At 37.4% G+C, this 20,455-nt stretch overlaps 1 long non-coding RNA gene across 1 annotated transcript in view; it reads right to left on the minus strand.

Annotated features, from left to right (window-relative positions):
* Positions 1 to 1,785: 1,785 nt before the first annotated feature.
* Positions 1,786 to 20,455, minus strand: part of LOC142105966 (uncharacterized) — a 76,792-nt gene continuing 58,122 nt past the window's right edge. The window contains exon 3 of the long non-coding RNA XR_012679728.1: positions 1,786 to 1,861. This is a non-coding gene — a long non-coding RNA (uncharacterized LOC142105966). The remainder of the gene's footprint in view (positions 1,862 to 20,455) is intronic.

A 20,455-nucleotide genomic window follows, 5' to 3' on the forward strand; every position in this document is an offset into this window, starting at 1 on the left:
ATAATGCATGATTTTGAGTTAGGTGCAAAGCAAAGAAAAGGAGCAACTTGGCACCTGGACAAACCATGTTACAATGCAAGGGGTATAAATTGACTTATTTTTTTTGCACACAAGGAAAATACTGACTGTCTTTTCATGTAGCACACAAATACTTGTTAGATTTATTTTTACAATGAAATTAAAGTTTATCTAAGACATGCCTTATCCCAACTATAAATCTGTCCGACATTTTAAATTTATCTCCCTCTTCCAATGCAACAAGGTTTTGTCAAGGTGCAAAGTTGTCCTGTGCTTTGCTTTGCTCCTAACTCAAAATCAGACCCATAGTATAAAGGCAATTTAAATAAAGAACATATGTGATTTCAAATCTCTAAACACAAAATACATATACTGTACATCACAGCTAAAATTGATGTATTGGTATTCATGTTATACTTTTTAGATATTAGAATCTTCTTAGCTATAAAATTAGACATATATATATATATATATATATATATATATATATATATATATATATTAAAAGCTGTAGTGCTGTTTAAAAAAGTTTCTTATTACCACATTACCACCATCACAGATTGCTGTTGTACTCATTTTCTTTGATTATGTGTTTTTATATGGAAAATTAAAGATTGTTTTATATTGGTTATGTATATGCAAATTATTTGTATTTTCATGTTATACTCTAATAATAACATAATTTTTTCAGTTTTCTACTGGTTGAAACTATGCTATATGGCTTTGGCACAGATGAAGCTGATATCTGTGTATTCTTATATGTGATTTTTATAGCTGTAATCAAGCGCTGTTCCTTTGTGCATTTGTAACATTTGTTTGTCTTAAACTGAAATGCTTGCTGATATGTTCTTATATTCTTTGATTAAATATATTGTTTTAACTTATGACTGAGATTAAGGATAATGTGCAGCCCCTTTGAAGGTTAGAGGGCCACACATGCGGCCTTTGAAGTTTAACAGATTGCCTAACACTTTTGTAGATGATTGATTCCCTAGTTGAACAGCACATGTCCAGAAGTTTTATTGTTTGATAGCTGTATTGAGGCATGAAGTTAAATTTTATTGTGACTCCAATGGCAAATCAATAAGGATGCATTGAAAGAATATGCAGTTTAATGAGATGCAATGTGTACTGGTTATTGAAAACGTAGCATGAACTAGAATACTATAAATGATACTACATATTATATCGTATTTAATATTTTTGGTACCTTTTAAAAGGTAAAGCAGCTGATTTCATTAAAAAAAGAAAATAAAGGTCCTTTATTACTACCCACAAACTATGCAGCACACAAGCCCATAAGAAAGACCACACAAATGCCCTACTTTTGAAACCGCCCCCATAAAATTGCTATATATATATATATATATATATATATTCATTTGCAAGTTTTCAGGTAAAGTCGGTAATGCATATAGTTCAAGGAGAATGAGACTACATCAAGATAGTCTTTATTGAATGTGCCACTAATGTACATTTTAATGTTCTTGTTATATTGTATAAATGCACATTTAAATGTAATTTTCATTGTTCATATAGATTGAGGTCTGATTTCATCACTTCTTAGTGTGAACTAAGCTTTTGGTGAAAAAAGGCTCTGTGGCTGCCTGCAAACCATGGAACTCTGTAAATCACCCCTCTCTAGCTCTGAAATCTCATTCGTGTATCTTGTTCTGTAAAACAAAATCTCTGAATGTATTATGAGGTATACAAGTGTTCTTAGCTCACAAATAGTTATTAGTCCTCCTGATCCACCCACTGACTCTCCTTAGAAGATTTTTGCACTCTCACAGATGCTGTTAAAGGCACACTGTTTACCGAGGCTACCAAAAATCGCTATTCCCTGCAATTTAAGAAAAACATGTTAACAATTAAGCTGGGCGACTTTTTAGCATTTTGTTCATGTATATAATTATATTTTGTATGTATGATTTGTTGCATGTCTTCTGACATAAATGTTAGTTTAAAAAATGGCTTCTTTTTGCAATTTATATTTTATTAAATGTACTTTCCCAAAAAGTGAGAAATAATGAAAGAAATGTGTTTCAGGAGCCTTCTTTTCGTACCATTAGTCTCTGGATGGACAACACAGCATTAATTCCAAACACTTGTTATGTATGTATTGCTTCATTGACATTGTGTGTCCTACTCTACATAGCATGGCGAACGCTATGGTAAAAATCTGGGTTAATTACCATTATGATCTCATCAGGCAGAACATCTGAAAGCAAAATTGATTTCCTCATTAGTAGAATCTATTTATACAAAGTGATAATTATACATTTATGAATTATTCAAATGGCAATGACAGACACTAAACAAAAGCAACAATAAGTTATGCTGTTTTGTATTGTATTTCTTGTTCTATTTCCTGAAACAAAATATTATTGATTCCTTTCTGGAAAAACTGCAACATGTGTAAAAATCAGTTAATATTGTATTAAATCAGGTCAAGTACTTAATAAAAGAGAAAGGTTAGATTTACAATGGAACATTTACAGAATAGAAAAACGCAGATGCACAGCTCATACTTTTTGTCAATGTTGCCTGTTTAATCACCATGCATACACTTAGGTGTCTCCTTGTTGATGGTGTGTAAACAAGAAGTCATTTGCAGAAGTAAAAAGACTCAGGAACTGGGAAATAGTTATTATTGCAACTGCACCACATTTATCAATGAATTATTTTATCCATCAACTCTCCCTCAAAGAAATATTTGCACCCCCACATTTGCATTCGCTTTCACTAATGCATTCTCTTTCCCATACAATCGGACTCACAAAAATAGTATTATGATATCACAAAAGGAGACTGAAAGGTCATTTACTCTGTGCATTTGTGCTGCTTCATAAAATACATTTTGTTTTTAAAGTGAAACCTCACTTTAAAATATGACAGAGGTAAAATATTGAATTAATGTCTTTATTTTTAATGTTTTTCCCAGCACTAAACAAAGGTGCATTGTTTACTATAATAAGGAAAAATCTGTACAGCTTTCAAGACATAGCACTTATATAATAATGTCTATCTGCACCTTACATATAGGATGGGATTTGCATACAAGATAACTTTCAGATCACACTGAAAAACATATTTCTATTACTATCTTCTTCAATCTTGGTGATTTCTTCTCCAGGGTTTCCCTGCAAGAGGGTGATATGATTTAATGCAATTTATACTATTCACATTTCCTCATACTTGCCAACTTTTCCTCGGTGGATTCAGGGAGATTTCGGTGGAGGTGAGCAGGCGGGGGCAGGGCTTCTCTAATTGCATCATTTTGGCTCCACCCCTAGATGATTGACACAATTTTGGCTAATTACAGCTAAGATGACGCAATATTTGTGTCATTAAGCCCAGCTCCCGCCACTTATCTATTGCGGGGCGAGAACCCGGGAGGTTGCCCTGATCTCCCGGGAGGTCGCCCAGAAATGCGGGAGTCTGGAGACATTCCGGGAGAGTAGGCAACTATGTGTTAAAGAAAAGCAGCTAATGAATCTCTAGAGACTGAAGTGTCTTTTACATTTCTGTCTCCATTACTGAAGTCATGTTGTCTTACCTGTCAGTCTTTGATTAAATCTTGGTCTCCATGAAAATGGCTGCCTCCATAGGCATCAATACATGGACATAGGACACAATTTCTGAACTGTGTCATCATGCCACAGATGGCGAAGCCAACCACATCTTGTACTGGCTCAGCATCAGAGAGAATACCAGACTCATCAGGGAGTGAGGGAGATCACTCCTATTTCAGGGAGTCTCCCTGACATTCAGGGAGAGTTGGCAAGTATGCATTTCCTCATATAATCTTAATAAAATTAAAATATATCCCATTGAGCTAAAACTTAGTACGACAGGCAAATAATATTCCCACTTGAACCCAAACATAGACCATTAATATGAAAATGGTCTGGTCACCTGCCAAAAAAGGCACACATACTTTTTGGAATCAAAGACTGTTCAAATTTAAAAATCAGTTCAGTTACATACAAAAATTACTGTTAAACATTTGCTTGGTGTAGTGTTACCCTGACCCAGCAGGTTCCCTGAAGGCTCCAATGGTCCTGTGCTGCACTCCTCTTTTCACGTATCACTGATATGTTTCAAACAGGCTAAAAAAAAAAAAAATTCTCCATTTTCCGTTTGCATGTGGGATGGGGACTCAACAACACTGCTCCCCATCTGTCCTTAATTTTACCTTACTAAAATGGAACCTTAATGGAAATTTCCTTCAACTTGTATGATTCTGTATTTATCCCCTGATGTTCCTTTTTTGACACCTGACAAGGTGTCTGTATTGACATTTGATTTTCCAGAGCAATATTTCGCATTATGCCCAGTGATGTTCCAGTCTGTTGCAAAGCACCCAGGTTAGGCACTTTTATGTGAGCTAGATGGTTATTGTCAATGAATACAGTCAAAGTAACTGCCCAAACTATGCAGTATCATTTGTAATTATTGTCTGACCTTCATAGGAGCCTACTTATGAACACTATTACTTCTTCTTTTCCTTTCTGCTGTTGAGCCAGTAATGCTTCAGCTCCTTTATGACTGGCTTCTGGGTAAATATTGAATATGTAACTGTAATCTGCCAAGATAGTTGCTTCCACAACAAATGTCCAATTTCATCAAAGGCTACTTGTTGTTTACCAATCCAAGAACTAGAACTTGTAATTTTTATTACATCCCTCTTTAAATCAAGGTGTCAAAGCCTGAGGATCTTTGCATATTTATTTTGCATTTTCTGGAACGGGACAATTTTTCACATCTTCTGTTTTACCAAAATTGGGCATGATGTTTTTACCTCTGACCATATGCCCAAATAATCCATCTTTAGTTATCAGGAGCTGTCACCTGAAATGCCTGTTTTCAATCACACAAAGGCATCTTTTTGATGATTCACGCATATAATTTCGAGTGGACAATAATATTATCTAGGTACAACAGTACCATTTTGAGAATTCTTGCTCACCATACAATGTTCCATTAGATGTTGGAATATTCCCAGAGCAATACATAGTCCAAATTGAATGTCACTAAAGTCATACAGCCAATTTGGGGTAGTGAATCAAGGAGAATATAGTATATATCCCTTTGTCACAGTATCCAGGATCTTTGTTTTCATTTGCTTTTGCTCTCTAAACCAACTCATATAAACTTGCCAATGTGACTATCTTTTTTACTCTCCGCTGGTCACTATTACTTCATAATTTACTGTCTCTCACTTCCTTCCCTCACCTGCTTTTAGCTAACTGTTTCTCTCCCCACAATGATTTTTGCTTATATATTTCTTTCTTTCTATTATCCTTTCACCTTCTCTTTCCTTCCTAATGTTCCCCTACTTTCTTCCTCTTAATCTCTGGATTTTTCTTTTTCTGGTAGTTTCCTCCTTACTTTATTTCCTCCTTCTCATTACTTCCCTAATTGTCACTTCTCTGTGACTTTCTTCATTCACTATAATGTTTCTCACACACTACTTCACTTTCTGTGACTATTGTTACTTAATTCACTATCATTACTTACTGCAATACTGCAATCTGTCTCTCCTGTTACCTCAGAGTTACCTGCCAGTCAATTTTCTTTCTTTGACTCTCATCTTCACTTTAATGTTTTATCTCTTCTTTTGCCCTCAAATCTCTTTCATTAACGTCTCTTTAATTTTAGCTCCTTACTAACTCTTTTCTCTTTTCTCTCCTACTTCACCCATCAACGTCACCACTTAATGCTCCCTTTAATTGCTTACTCTTTCTTGTGAGCGTAACACAGCAAGGCAGGTTCACGTGCACATCTCTCTATCTCATTGGCCAGAATGGGCCAATGATTATTGGGCTCACTTTGGTCACATTGACACATGTACATAAACGCACCCTGGTTCACTGCTTGTTTTTCTTAGTATTAATGTCTGTCTGACATGAAACATTGTTATTTGTATTGTTATTGTTGTTACATATGTGGCGCCAGTGACCTGAGCGAGCTGCATGTGTAGTTTGGATGCCTCTCCAGCAGGTAAAGAAATGCATATCCCAGCATTCAGTGAGGAGGAGGAGCTTGTGGATAAGCAGTTACAAAAAGCATTTGGAATTCTGAGAGGGAGTTAGAGGGACAGGTATCCTGGCAGAGTTCCCTGCAGATGGTCAGAGAAAGGAAAACGGGAGTCTGAGAGACAGTGGGATTAAAGAGAGATAGAAAGACACCCTGAGAAATTGAATAAGACTTCACAGTGAAGAGTGAGATATCTTACCAGAAACCTGAACTAAGAGGAGTCATCTTGGATACAGATGCTGATCAATCGTGGGGATAAATAACCAATGCTTATTTGCTGTTGATTTATTTGCACATTGTGTTATCAGTCAGGTAGCAAACAGGTGGGGAGGCCTGAAGAATATTCTATTATACCGTTTTGCTGAACTGAGCTATGACAACTAGGGTGAAGCGTAGGGAAAGTTAGCTAAGGGACAGAGAGAAACTGCACCAATTGCCTTACTATTATTAGCACATATACAATTAACAGGAGTGCCAAACCCCTTGCTACTAATGCTAATATTTCCAATATCAAACATGAATCATTACTGACAACTTTGCCAATGAGGTTATGCATCCACACAAAGGCATTTTCAGAGTTTACTCTCCTATGAGTGCAAATTGTTGAGCACTCCTTCCCCTTTCACACAGTGGCATAAGCAATTTGGCACTTCACTCTCTGTTTCACACTGGGTTAGGGGGGGGCTTGATCCTTACTTCAGTCACAACTATTCTGGCAAGACATATTAATACCATAAAACAGTTTAATTTCTATGTATCAGAACAAGACTCACTTGATTTGAAGTCCTTATCAGGACTTGATAAGGACTTTCGTATCTGGGTTCAAGACTTCTCCTGAAGTGCTTTTCATGACCACCCAGTCCCCTGGTTGCAGTCTGTGGGTATCTATATCAAAATTAGAGTCTGGAATGGAAGAGAACACTTGACCATGTATTTCAGTTAGTTGTTTCTGTAATAAGGCAACATAGTTCAACAAATCACCATGTACATACCGTAGTTGTTGTGGAAAATAATGGCCTGTTCTGTTTGCTGTGCCAAACAGGATCTCATATGTTGTTAAACCTGTGTCTTTCCTATGAGTGTTTCTTAGTGAGTGCAGGGCCATAGGTATACATGAGATCCATGGCAGGCCTGTTTCAGACATTATTTTCTGCATTTTCAATTTCAGAGTACCATAAAGACTCTCCACACATCCCGAACTTTGGGGTCTGTAGGGGTTGTGAAGGGCAGATATGATTCCCAAGTCTTTTAACAGTTCCTGGAATCCTTGCACCGTAAAGTGTGTTCCTCTGTCACTTTCAATAACCTCCGGTACCCCATATCTGCAGATTACCTCACTCATAATTTTCTTGGCAATTGTTTTAGCATTTGCTTTCCTACATGCCCACACCTCCAGCCAATGTCTAAAGAGATCGACACAGACGAGCACATTCTCAAAGTCCGAGCATTTGGGAAGTTGTATAAAGTCGATCTGTATTCCCTTATAGGAATACTGTATCTGGGTTGTGCTTTTCCATGGAGTTAGGACAGACTTACCTGGATTTTTCTGTGCACAGATGAGGCAACCTGCCAATAACGCCTTTGCTACTTGGGCAAACTCTGGTGCTATCCATAACCTGTTAGTGAGTGCAACCATAGCATCTTTCCCCAGATGCGCTTTCCCATGTGCTATATTGGCCATAATGGGATAAAGTGCTTTTGGCAGACACAAACACTGACCTTTACACCACTCTCCTTGCACTTCTAGTGCTCCATGTTTTGCCCAAGCCTTTTTCTCATTCTCTGTGGCTTGTCTCTGCATAATTTGGAGTGTAGTACGGTCAAATTTGGGGTCAGTGGTCACCATGTAAATAAACATACTTCCCTTGGAGTACTGGGGTTATGGCAGCTTCTCGTGCGGCCTGGTCTACCAGTCTATTTCCCTTAGCTTCTTGGGTAGTGTGTCTGTGTGGGCCTTCACCTTCATCACTGACAGTTTGGAGGGCAGCTGGAATGTGGTGAACAGTGCCCTGGTATGTTCAGCATGTTGACTGGTTTTCTGGCTGAACCCATAAAGTCCTTACTTTCCAATATGGGGCCATAGTAATGCGCAATTCCAAACACATATATTGAATCAATGTAATTATTTACTCTTTCTGTCCTTCTGCATATATGCATGCAAGTGTCAGGGCCTTTAGTTCAGCTTCTAGTGCTGACATGTGACTTGGCTGAGTCTGTTGAATTGCTATTTCTGTATATGTGGCTACAGCACATCCTGTATGAGGAAGACCATCTATGTAATGGCATGAACCATCAACAAAAAAAGTGATGTCTGCATCTGATAATTGTGTATCTTTAATGTCAGATAAAACTAGAGATTCTTGTCTCATTAGTTCTACACAATTATGTTCAGAAACATTTTGTGTGTGTATTTTTCTTCTTGTTCAAACTGGGATTCCCCCAGATCCCTAGGGGATCCCTGATGTGTCCTCCCATCTTTTGAAACATGCAAAAATAATGTAGCCGGATTCAACATTGTGCACCGTTTAAGTGTAACATTACTGGGAGTTAGTAGTGTTTCTTCATATTTAGTAAGTCTGGACAGTGACAAATGTTTTGTTTGTGCTTTGTTTAAAATTTCTGTTACTGCATGTGGTACCATTAAGGCAACTGGGTCTCCTAGCACAATATCTATAGTCGTTTAAAGCACTACAGCAGCTGAAGCTACTGCTTTTACGCAGATGGGTGCTGCTTGTATGATTGGGTCTGATTGTGCAGAGTAGTATGCAAGTGGCCTCTGTTTGCGACCATGTATCTGTGTCAGTACCCCTTGTGCATGTGCACTGACTTCATGAAAAAATTATGTGAAGAGCTTGTCATAATCTGGTAAAGCCAGCGCAGATGCTGAAGTTACTTCAGCTTTAAATTGGTTAAACATTTAGTTCTGCTCAGAGGAGAGTGTAAATGGCTTGCTATCATCTAATCTAATGCAGGAGCACTGATAATAGATAATAAAGTCTTAAGTCTTTTTTCACTTATGTACAGACTTTGAATTCCCAACAATGTATTACCATATCCAAGATACAAAGAAGTATTTACAGTATATGACGATTACAGTACAGTAAATAAGGACAGTGAATATGTTTACAACACTGATTGACTCAAAACTATTATGAGGATAAAAATAAAAACCTTTTGTTATCTATCACAGTTTAACATTACATTGCATTACTTTCTTTTAAACCATCTAATATAAAATTTGGTTAAAAAGCAAAAAACAAACCAAACACCATTTCATATTCAACTATGTTAGTCCATTTCTCCTTTTCTTTTCAAAAACATACTGTCTACGACATACAGAAAAACCACCTAGTTTATGCATTTGCTATGCGAATAGCCCATAAAGTCTAAAATCTCTTTCCAAAACACAGTAGGCATTACTCAGCAGAGTCTACATTATTTAAATCCTTCATTAGTGTGTGTTTATGTTTGTTGTGGTTGTGGACCAAAACATATTGCAAACTTCTATTCATTGAGAGTTGGATAAATTCAATCTAAATTGCCTAAAGGGTCTTTCTCTGTAGCTGGAGACCTTCTGTGAAGAGAAAAAAACTTTGCATAGAGATTAACATTTATTCATTAGGGATTACAGTTACTGTCATTAATTTACATTTCCCAATCAGTGTGTGTTGTCACATGTAACATGCTTGTCAGTATCAGTACACCATTATCAGGTATCCAGGGAACATTTTTGTGCAGTGACAGCTGCTAATAAGACACTTGTTTATTTGTTTCTCTGTGCAGCGTAACTGTGACACAATGTGTTCCATGTTATGAAAATATGATTTCCACAAAAGGGCAGTCCCTAATCTCACATACAGGGATTGTTAAAGTGACATGACGTGGGCTAGTGTTCAAAGCCACTCCTTTCTCATCATCACCTATTACAGCCTCCTTGAATGACTCTGATGTGTCTTCCTCGTTTTCAATCGTTTCATCAACCAGCCCTCAAATGGTTCCAGGCATTCAGCCATTTTGAAAGCAACAACTGCTCCTCTCATAAATCAGACTACTCTTGTTAGACACCTTGCATTGTGTCTGCAAATTACTCAGCGTTTTCTAAACAGAATCTCCCATCAACAAATATTCACACATATTTCCAGATTCTGTGATTTCCATGTCGAAAGTACAAATATATTCACTTAAACAAGTCTCGCTCACAGACGGCATTTTATTTAGTAACATTTCTTTATGGGCAAAACAAACCCTCCTGATTTCTAAGAACATTCATCAACGCCATTTTCACACAGATTGAAATCGCTTGTAATATCGGCTTGTAAAATCTCACTCCTACCTTTCTTTTTTAACTTAAAGTGAAAGCTATTTTTCTCAAATTCACAGACAAAATAATTTTGTTCGAATACAGTAAGGGCTTGTTGGACCCCAACCAGCTGGAGGTCAATGCTTTCTTCTGACACTATCTGTACATTATCTAAAGTTTTGTCAGTTCGCTGATTCGGACAGCAACGTACCAAAGATTTTAAAACTTGTTTTGCATATCTTCAAAAGTTTACAATTAAGCAATGCAGGCATTACATTTACAAATGTACAACTTTTTTTTACTTTGAAACATGTCTCTTGTAAGACGGAAAAGACAGACAAACAGTGTAGTTTAAACCAAATCACACCTCTCCCTTACAGAGCGCTGAGACAGAGAACAAACAGCGTGAACTTATCACGGATCTCCCTCACACGCAGTAAGACGAAAAATAAAAACTCACTTATAGAGGAAGAAAAATTAACAGATATCTTCCAACCTACTGCCGTGGAACTACAAGTCCCAGCATTAAACTAAATACTAGTCAGCATAATAAAAACAGAGTCCTTCTCCAAGATTTATTTCACACTAAAGTATTTTACACAAATTCTCTACAACTTTCACGTATCATTTGTATCAGTTTTTGAACAGTTGATTCATCATTCAGCTTCTGATTTAGCATATCCACATATTTTGTGACTTTGCAGATATCTTAACTTTCCTGTGCCACCTCAAGCAATCTCTTGGGATTTGGTCTCAATACCTCTTTTGTTCTTGTCACATTACCACATGCAAGTTGTTAGATACAAAAATCTGTTCTGAGTTTGCCTTGTGGTGTCAAGTATATCTGGAAGCACTTCAATCAGCTGAAGAGAATAGACACAGACCATGGTTCTATATACATGAAATATTCTCTGTTTATTGATACAAAGATACAGTGGCCTAGTGGTTAGCACTTCTGCCTCACAGCACTGGAGTCATGAGTTCGATTCCTGGCCATGGCATTATGTGTGTGGAGTTTGTATGTTCTCCCTGTGTTTGCGTGGGTTTCCTCCGGGTGCTCCGGTTTCCTCCCACACTCCAAAAACATACTGGTAGGTTAATTGGCTGCTATCAAAAATTGACCCTAGTCTCTGTCTGTCTGTCTGTATCTGTGTTTGAGTGTGTGTCTATATTAGGGAATTTACACTGTAAGCTCCAATGGGACAGGGCCTGATGTGAATGAGTTCTCTGTACAGCGCTGTGGAATTAGTGGCACTATAGAAATAAATGATGATGATGATTTTATAGCCTTCTGAATATATGTGATGTACATGTCATAAGCATACAATAGTCTATGGGATGCGCTGCAGATTAACTATCTCACATATTCTTGAGGTGTTTAACTTTCTCTTCCTTCTCAGGCCAGATGTGCCAGTTATTCTTATCCCAAGGGGGGCTGGAGGTTTATCTCCTGTCTGTCATATCCACCTGTTGTGTATGTTTCTTTTACACAAACCTTGTTACATTCTCACAGGAATTCTCTTTGTCAGCTTAACCTCAAGGTCGTGGGCTTACATCTTGCAAAACCGTATTTTAGCAGAAAATGAATAACCTCTTAAATTTAAATAATATATCTGTACAAAAATGACTGAATAAAGGCTTCATGAGGCCTTAACAAAAAATCTTATTAAACAGTTGCATCATAGATCCTTATAACTGATTTGCACAAACACAAACAGGATTCCTATCAAAAGAACTCTTATAGGGCTATCCAAACAATGTCTGCAAGACACTTTGTCTAGGTGCCAAGCAGATGGATGGCATCAATCTGAATATCTATGAAACATGTATTTACTGGTAGCATTTTGGTAGGTAACTAGAATTCTATTCTATTTATCTGCAAAACAGTCTATGCCACCATCAAAATCACTCATCTCATAATGACAATAATAACAGTGCAGCACAAAAGCCTTTCTAGATTCAGAAGATGAAGGAAGTTCAGTTGGGAAATCAGATGACTGTTTAAGATTTCTGCAGTGACTGGTTAATGTTTCACATCTCTGCTTATACTGTCTCTACTCATTCCTGCAGTTGCTGCACAGAAATGCCTATTGCCAATGACTACTTTATTATTGTTGGCTGTTGGCCTACAGTAGCCACACACACTTCCCCCAGCAGCAGACCCAATTTTAGTTCCTTTACCTTAATGTATCAAGTGTTCTCTATACCTCTTAGGTTGTAAATTAATTTGTGTAGGGCCATCTTTACATTCTGTTTCATGTCTTTGTATATCATTTGCTCCATGATTCCCTAAATGTACAGTCCTGCGTAATATGACAGTACTTTATAAATGAAAGATAACAATAATCTCTGCTGACATTCTTATATTTACAAACATTATTTAGAAAATGCTTATTTCATGATTTACAGCTTGTGCTTCATAGATGCTTTCTGTCTATTCTCTCTAATGTATTCAATAAAATAACATTTCCACTACATTGCACAGGGCAGACAGAAAGGGTCATATCTATGCACAAAAAAACATCCCAGAAGCATTTTAATTCAGCACTGCAGCCAAGCAGAGTTAATTATTCCTATTGATTGCTGCAGGAAATTGATTTTAACCCAGTCCTTCTTGCATATATCACTGGATGGCTGATTGGAATAGGAGTTGTACTGTTTGTTGCCATTCAGTGAAAGTGCTTCACAGATGTATACAAAACTATAACTAAACTTTATTTGTACACAAAGCGGATCCTTAGAAGTAGGGAGTAAATACAGATAGAGGGCCTGATTTATCTTTGGACATACGTCCCTTTGCATGTTGTATATTGCATGAAAGTGCTCTGCGCATGCTCAGAAACAGAACTTATGCCAATGTACACAGTTACAAGGACTTCATGTCCGAACGTAAGTGACACTTACAACTGCCTACGACTTGAAGGGCGGAATGGGTGTGGGATGATTGTGCAATTTTGCACCTTAGAAAAACCATGTTGTGGGAAGGACACATTTTAGATCAACTCTAAATCGAAGTGTTAAAATAAAACTGCCCAGTATTTGTATACAAAAGCAGGTAGTATTTTTCCTGCAAGCAAAATAAATATTTTCATTTGATCACTTTGTATTGCAACATTTGCTGGTCCAGGTGAAAATTTTACTCTTTAATTGGATTTGCTCCTAACTCTAAATGTTGTCATTATATAGTATAATTTCTTTAATTCAATTAAGGGACAATCTCTAATTTTAAATTCTTGTTCCTGGAAATGTTTCTATTTTCACAATATAATTCCTATTTTCCTGTTAGAATCAATTGTTACAATTCTTCCTTATTCTATAGAACCTAGAAGTTAACATGTACTTAAAATTGTTAAAATGTAAATAAATACACTACTATCGTATACAGAAAGCATGACATGTTGAGGATTGTAGTGCTATAAGGCCTGCCAAAACATTATAAAATGTAGCAAGCATAAAAGGAATGGCTCATCTGTAAAGGGTCAATAAAATGTTGGCAACTTTGATCATATTGTATAATTTAAGCCTTTCCATTACTTTTTGCTAGCAGTAATTGCTTTAATGTTTTATAATCTATAAAGTAGTAATATACAGCTCCATTTGTGTATGGATACGCATATATATAAGCACCAGGTAAGTCTCTTTATTTCTGGATATTTCTGGAGGAGACAGCACAAATTGAATTGATTTTATATCATTTTTAAAATATATTGGTGATTTATTCATTGTTTTACATTGGTATTGAAATGGTTAAGTGTGCTGATATGAATTTGTAGTAGTGAAACTATTTAAAATTGTGTTGTACAAAATGTAGAAAAGTTATTTTTTACTTTTATCATTAAATATTCTTTATGGAAATGACAATGCTGCAGTTATACTAATGAATGATACTAATGTATAAGTTGAAATGCTGTGTGAAGTCTCAAGTACACCTGGGCTAATTGTGTTCCTGTATGAACTGTAGGTGATAAACCTGGCAGAACCCTTATTAATGAAATCATACAAACCTGGAAGTAGATCAATTCTAAAATTAAAACATGTTTACTAAGTTGTGATAATCAGCGATTATAACATAGCCTAATCTTGCAGACATATTTTTGCAATGACTTAGATGGTAAATTTCATCATTTTCTTTGGGATTTCGTTCTGTAGTAGTATCTGTACAAGTTTAAATTCAACAAAAAATATGTTAAACAAGCATATGTCAAGTGCAAAACAAAATAATTCTGGAGGGAGATCTCTATAAGTGTAATAAATAAATAAATAAAAACAAGCATAATACATAGAGTTTGTTCTTTTTGCTCTTTTGCTATAATGGACACTGGTCTTAGGGACTGCTGTCATTTAGCTGGGGCCATTGATGTGCAAAGCAGGTGTACCAGGGGTCTCAATATTGCTTCTCGGCCTTTTGGCTAAGATCAAGTGCAGTTGTGGCAGAGCTGCACTTGGTCCTCTGGCCAGGGGCTGGGATTGCTGCTTTGAAAGCCTGGGACAAATGTGCCTCCGGGAGTGGCGACCCCGGGGGTGCCAAAAAATCACAGGTCAGTAGCACCTTGAAATAGATACAATGTGATTATGTTGGCACCCACGCACTTTTGACCACTTTCTTTTAAGCACTCGCTCTATTCTTTGCCCCGGCCTTATGGCTGGGCGAGAAAATTTTTATACCAAGCCCAGCCATTAGGCTGGGGCCGTACCCACTTGGCACTATTTATTTTTCTTCACGTTTGTCACTTTTTCTTTTGTGTTCACGTTTCTGGATTTTATTGGGTACGGGTAGGCCCTTTTGGGCTCCTGTCCCCGAGACGATCTAGGGGAGGTTGTGTGGCCCTTAGGCTCCGGCCTCCCTGAACACCCACGTTGGTCCTCCCCTTAGGGGGTGGACTAGTTGTTAAGCCCTGGGTGAAGCTTCGGTGGATCCCAGGGGCTAAAGGGACCCCCCTAGCCTCGCAGCGAAGGGGGTCTGAAGACCCTTGCCCCCTAAGGGACCTTTTTGGTTCCGGGGGTCGGGGACCAGGGCCCTTTCTTTTTAAAGAAGGGGCCAGTACCGTACCCCTTGTGCACTTTTTTATGGTTTTACACCTTTTTTGGGCACTTTGGGTTTTTGATCGCACGTTCCCAGGCTTTCAAAACAAAAAAGGGGTCTCAATATTGTTAATTAACCTGGCCCCCAAGGGGGCCAGCAAGAGCCCAAGTTCTTTTCTAATTGGGGTATGGTATACCCTTTGTTGGGGAGAGCATGCTGTTTTTTTTTCAGACCCACTCCCCATATAAGCACCTGCGGTCTATTCATTATACTGGAAACCAAAGCAAGCTGTCTACCCCTGGGACTATTTAAGGATTTGGGGGATGTTTACTCTGTGTGGTAAATGCTTTACCACATGCCCCTTCACAAATCATTGTTTCTGTAAAGAAAGAAATGTGTTGCCACATATTCTCTCCCCTCTACTCTGTGTGTCATGGCTTGGAACTATATTTCAATGACATGACAGACATAGGAATGGTTGCAAGCCTTTGTTTATGCAAGCAATGATGCGTGGTCGGGCTTGAGGCAAAAATACAGTACACTGTGTAAAAAGGAAAACATTTAAAAACGGGCCGCATGGTCCCTCACTAAATCCCCAAACAGGCCAAGCACAGTACTAGCTTTGATCAGTGTAGGCAATAACAAAAAAATGTAGAACCTAGATCGCTTTAAGCGGTGGTTGCCTAAGATGTGAACCTGGGATGTCACTCACAAACCAAAGACATAGATACATTCAAACAAAGAAGGTAAACATCATAAGGCGCTACCTATAGCAAAATGTATAGGACTGACATTACATAAGTCCAAAATGTGGTAAAATAAGTCCAATAAATTATGGAATAGTTCTTTATCCAATCCACACAGTAATACGTATTCTTCTTTGCACTATAGGTATCATTCAAGAAGTGCTCATATTCATAAGGCAGATATATGTGGAAGAAACAAAATAATACAATAGTGCATTACCTTAATACAAAATGTATTCTAAAAATATATAAAACATTGTCAAACAATATAAGTAACACATCAATTATGCCCGGTAATGGCCGCCTACCAAATTTGGCAGATGGAAATGGCTCATAACAAAGTACTTGTATTCCATAGGGTTCACTGGATCGGCAGAAAATTCAGAATAGGTAGAGTGGTTTGTACCAGGCTGGAGGTTGGATGTAGCCGAAGCATTTCAACCTTACACAGGTCTTTATCAAGGCATATTTTAATTGCTTTATTGGAGCATGTATATATAGTAAAAATATTATATCATGTGACTTACTAATGTCAACTGATTTTGCTTTAAGAATAGTAAGTGCAATTTTTCAATAATATGCAACAAATAGCATATGAAACATATATTAATACAGTCCACAACAAAATTCATTAAAAAAATATACATATTTACAATTGATCATAAAACTTCCTCTCATGAGCTTTATTATATATTAATATATTCCCTCCAACTTATAAGAATCCATATAATAAGATGCTCACTACCACCATCTAGTCTGGGGCTGTGTCCTATATCACCATAAACTATGAAAATATTTCAAAATGTTTAATTCATTACTCCGATCATGTGACCTCTCGTCCCTGCGTCTAACATTCCCGAGTGATACGTCACTTCAGGGTTTCCTATATTTCCGACACGGGAACTATCTAACAAGGAGTTAAACAGATCACATGACTATGATGTTGTTCCAAAACTCAGCATAAAATCATTTTATGGGAACTCCGATCATGTGATATGATCATCCAATAGGAAGCTAAGATGGCAGCAGTTATCAGGATAGAACATAACACTTTTGATATTAGCAAAAGTAGTGTCTATGTCCTTGATTTGATGATCTATATCAACAAACCAGATTGTATATGTAATAAAACTACAGATTCTAACTCTCTTATCCCCTTCACAAGTGAACACCATTCAAGATGGTTGAATAATATCCCGTATGGCCAGAATTTGTATCTCAAGTTAATGTATTGGCAGAAAATTTTCAACAATTAGATAGAAAATTGTGCCTGAAATAGAAAGTAGATAAAAGCACCAATAATGAACATAGACAATGGTCCTTTATTACAATATTCAATGGCCAACATAAGTAAATTGAACACATTATTTACAAACAATGGGGGGTTAAATTTGAAGGACAAACTGGCTAAAGGTCCATTACCTGAAAAGACAAAAGGTATTTGCTCTAAAGGTTTGTACAGATGCGGGACCTGTGCTATGTGTAAAAATACCTATAATAAACACACACAAGAGCAAAAATACATATTTTCAGATAAGTGATAATTATTATACTATTGATGAGTTTATTACATGTCACACAAAAAATGTAATATATTGACTTAAGTGTGAATATAATAAATACTATGTAGGGCGAACCTCTCGCCCTTTAAAGATAAGAATGTCTGAGCATTTAAATAACATTAAAAAAGGATGCTCTAGTCACCCTCTGTCCCAACATTTTGCAGAAAACCATACTTGCTCAACTATGGGTATTGTGGTGTTTATGGGTATCACTAAGGTGTCTACTAATTGGAAATATAGGGATAGCTGCTAGGTTAGCCAAAAAGGAAATGTACTGGATACACACACAAATGTTCAGCTTTGTAAATCATGTATATCTGCAACCAGTGGTCAAAGTGGGCCAGTATATGCCAGTATGACATACCGCCACTTCTCCCACTTGTCACATCTGGGGCTACATTTACTAAACTGCGGGTTTGAAAAAGTGGAGATGTTGCCTATAGCAACCAATCCAATTCTAGCTGTCATTTTGTAGAATGTACTAAATAAATGATAACTAAATTCTGATTGCACCATGCTATAGGCAACATCTCCACTTTTTCAAACCCGCAGTTTAGTAAATATTCCCCCTGGAGTCAGCCAGTAGAGCTTGAAAATCCAATAGGTGTAGTGGTTAATATGTGACAGGGAATCAGCCTGTATAGGGAAGGAGAACATTGGATGATGTGTGACAGTGACCTAGGCATGCTGGGCTACTCTTATATTACTTTTTGCATATATAGCTGAAAGAACAAGAACAGTAGCCGGGATGCAATAGGAACTTTACAAATACATACAGTATTTCTTAAGAGAGATACAAGATGTCATATTTGGCTGATGGAGGAGAAACATGTTCAGTGAAAGTGTGACAGACCATTTTAGACAGTGACACATGCAGCACTAGGCTAAAGGGGGGTTTGGGTGATGTCTGACAGTATCTGTGTAGTGCTGGACAGGAGGTATCAGTCAGTCTATGTGTGAATGGATAGTGGGTAACCTGAGACCCAGGCAGTGCTGGGCAGTAGTGTTTGCCTGATAATGGAGATTCCTCTGTAGGAGGGGGATCCAGGGAATGGGAGACGGAGACAGCTTGGTGGATAATCACAGCGTGGTATCTGCATAAGCAACTAGGACCAGGACTGATCTGTTAGTGTGCACTTAACTTAAAAGGCCTCATCATTGCCTGAGCCCTCCATTCGGGTAACCACAGCTAGTGAATGTGGAGCAGGTGTTATACATGATGTGCTTAGTCTTCATATCAGCCTCATTGCATATCTACCTACACACATGAAGCACATGGAGATCTATAATCAGAACTTTTAAAATGGATTACTGATACAGTGGTGATCCCTATCTTGGCTGTTGTGGGTGAGAGGGAAAAATAAGAACAGTGATAGATAGACAGAAGTAGTTTAAAATGGAGGGGATGAGAGAACCAGGGGATGAAGCACAAAGGAGAGCAAGTGGAGACGGAGAGAGGGGATTACCTGCGATGAAGATAGGGGCACCTGGGGAGAGCAGATAAGGAGAGCAAACAACCAAAAGGGGAAGGCCACATGGATGAAATAATGTAGAGGTGAAGAAACCCAGGGAAGACATTATGGAAACTTAAAGGGATAAAAGAGATATGAGGGAAAATGCAAGTGCACAAAAGAGACATGGAAGACATTAAGAAGAAGTGGGTGATACAGGGAGTATAGCCTTGCACCAATTAATATATTTTATATTATGCTGTATAGTGTTAAAAAGTATCTAAAATTTCACACTATAAAAGTCCTTAAAGCTTCTGGGGGCCTGGGCGGTCCCCAGGCCACCGGACCTTCACTTTTCATACCAGCACTTTTAAATTCCCAATTAGAGCACTGCCTATAGCATAAAACTTCCTAACACCGTTTCGTAGAATTTGTAAAAAAAAAAGTCAAGAATCACTATCACCATTAATTGTTGATTAGCAATGAGGCACAAACCTGTTTGCTAATTTCTTTTAAACGACATTAACACACCTGTGGACAAATCAACAACTCAAACAAAACACTACAGATACCTAAGTTGAATACCTGTCATTGTCAATTATTTATCTCATGTTTAATAATTCATATTTGTAGTGCAATTATAATATGACCTATTAGTTAGTACTATAAATTTCCCAAAAACATATAATCTCCGTGCCACCTGACTTTACATAAGCTCTACACAGAAACAAATACATGTGATGAAAGCACTCTGAAACAGTTTAGTCAGGATTCACTTAACAAGCATAGTTAAAGAAGATAAAAGGATCTATTTATGACCAATTGCAAATTGTTCACGCTAATTTTGTATCTCAATGATAAGAAATTAATTAGCATGGAACTTTATTGAAATTGATTAGCTGGGGCAGCGACTCTAATAGGAGCCTGTCCCAGCAAATAATCTTTAGCAAAGTAATCATAACCACAATCACTTTAATAAAAGGTTCTTAATGGTCTCACTGATTTTGCGATGGGGGCAGCACGAAGCTTGCAGAGGAGGAACCTGAAGTTCCCTCTCATGGGATGCACTCCCTAAAGGTTATAATGGTTAATGCCGTCTTCAGATGCTGTAAGCTACTGGGGTCATGCTCCAAATTTCAGAACTTAATAAATAGCGAAAAATCTCAGTCCCCATCACCACCTATGTAGACTGGATTTCTAATTGAAGAGGCTTGACCTGCATCAGATATCTTCAATATCTACTGTGATCCTCTACTATTAAATAGACTCAAAACTTACAATGCAGCAAATGCAGATAAAATTATTATTTTTAT

Source organism: Mixophyes fleayi, chromosome 1, assembly GCF_038048845.1.
Source record: "Mixophyes fleayi isolate aMixFle1 chromosome 1, aMixFle1.hap1, whole genome shotgun sequence".
NCBI lineage: Eukaryota > Metazoa > Chordata > Amphibia > Anura > Limnodynastidae > Mixophyes > Mixophyes fleayi.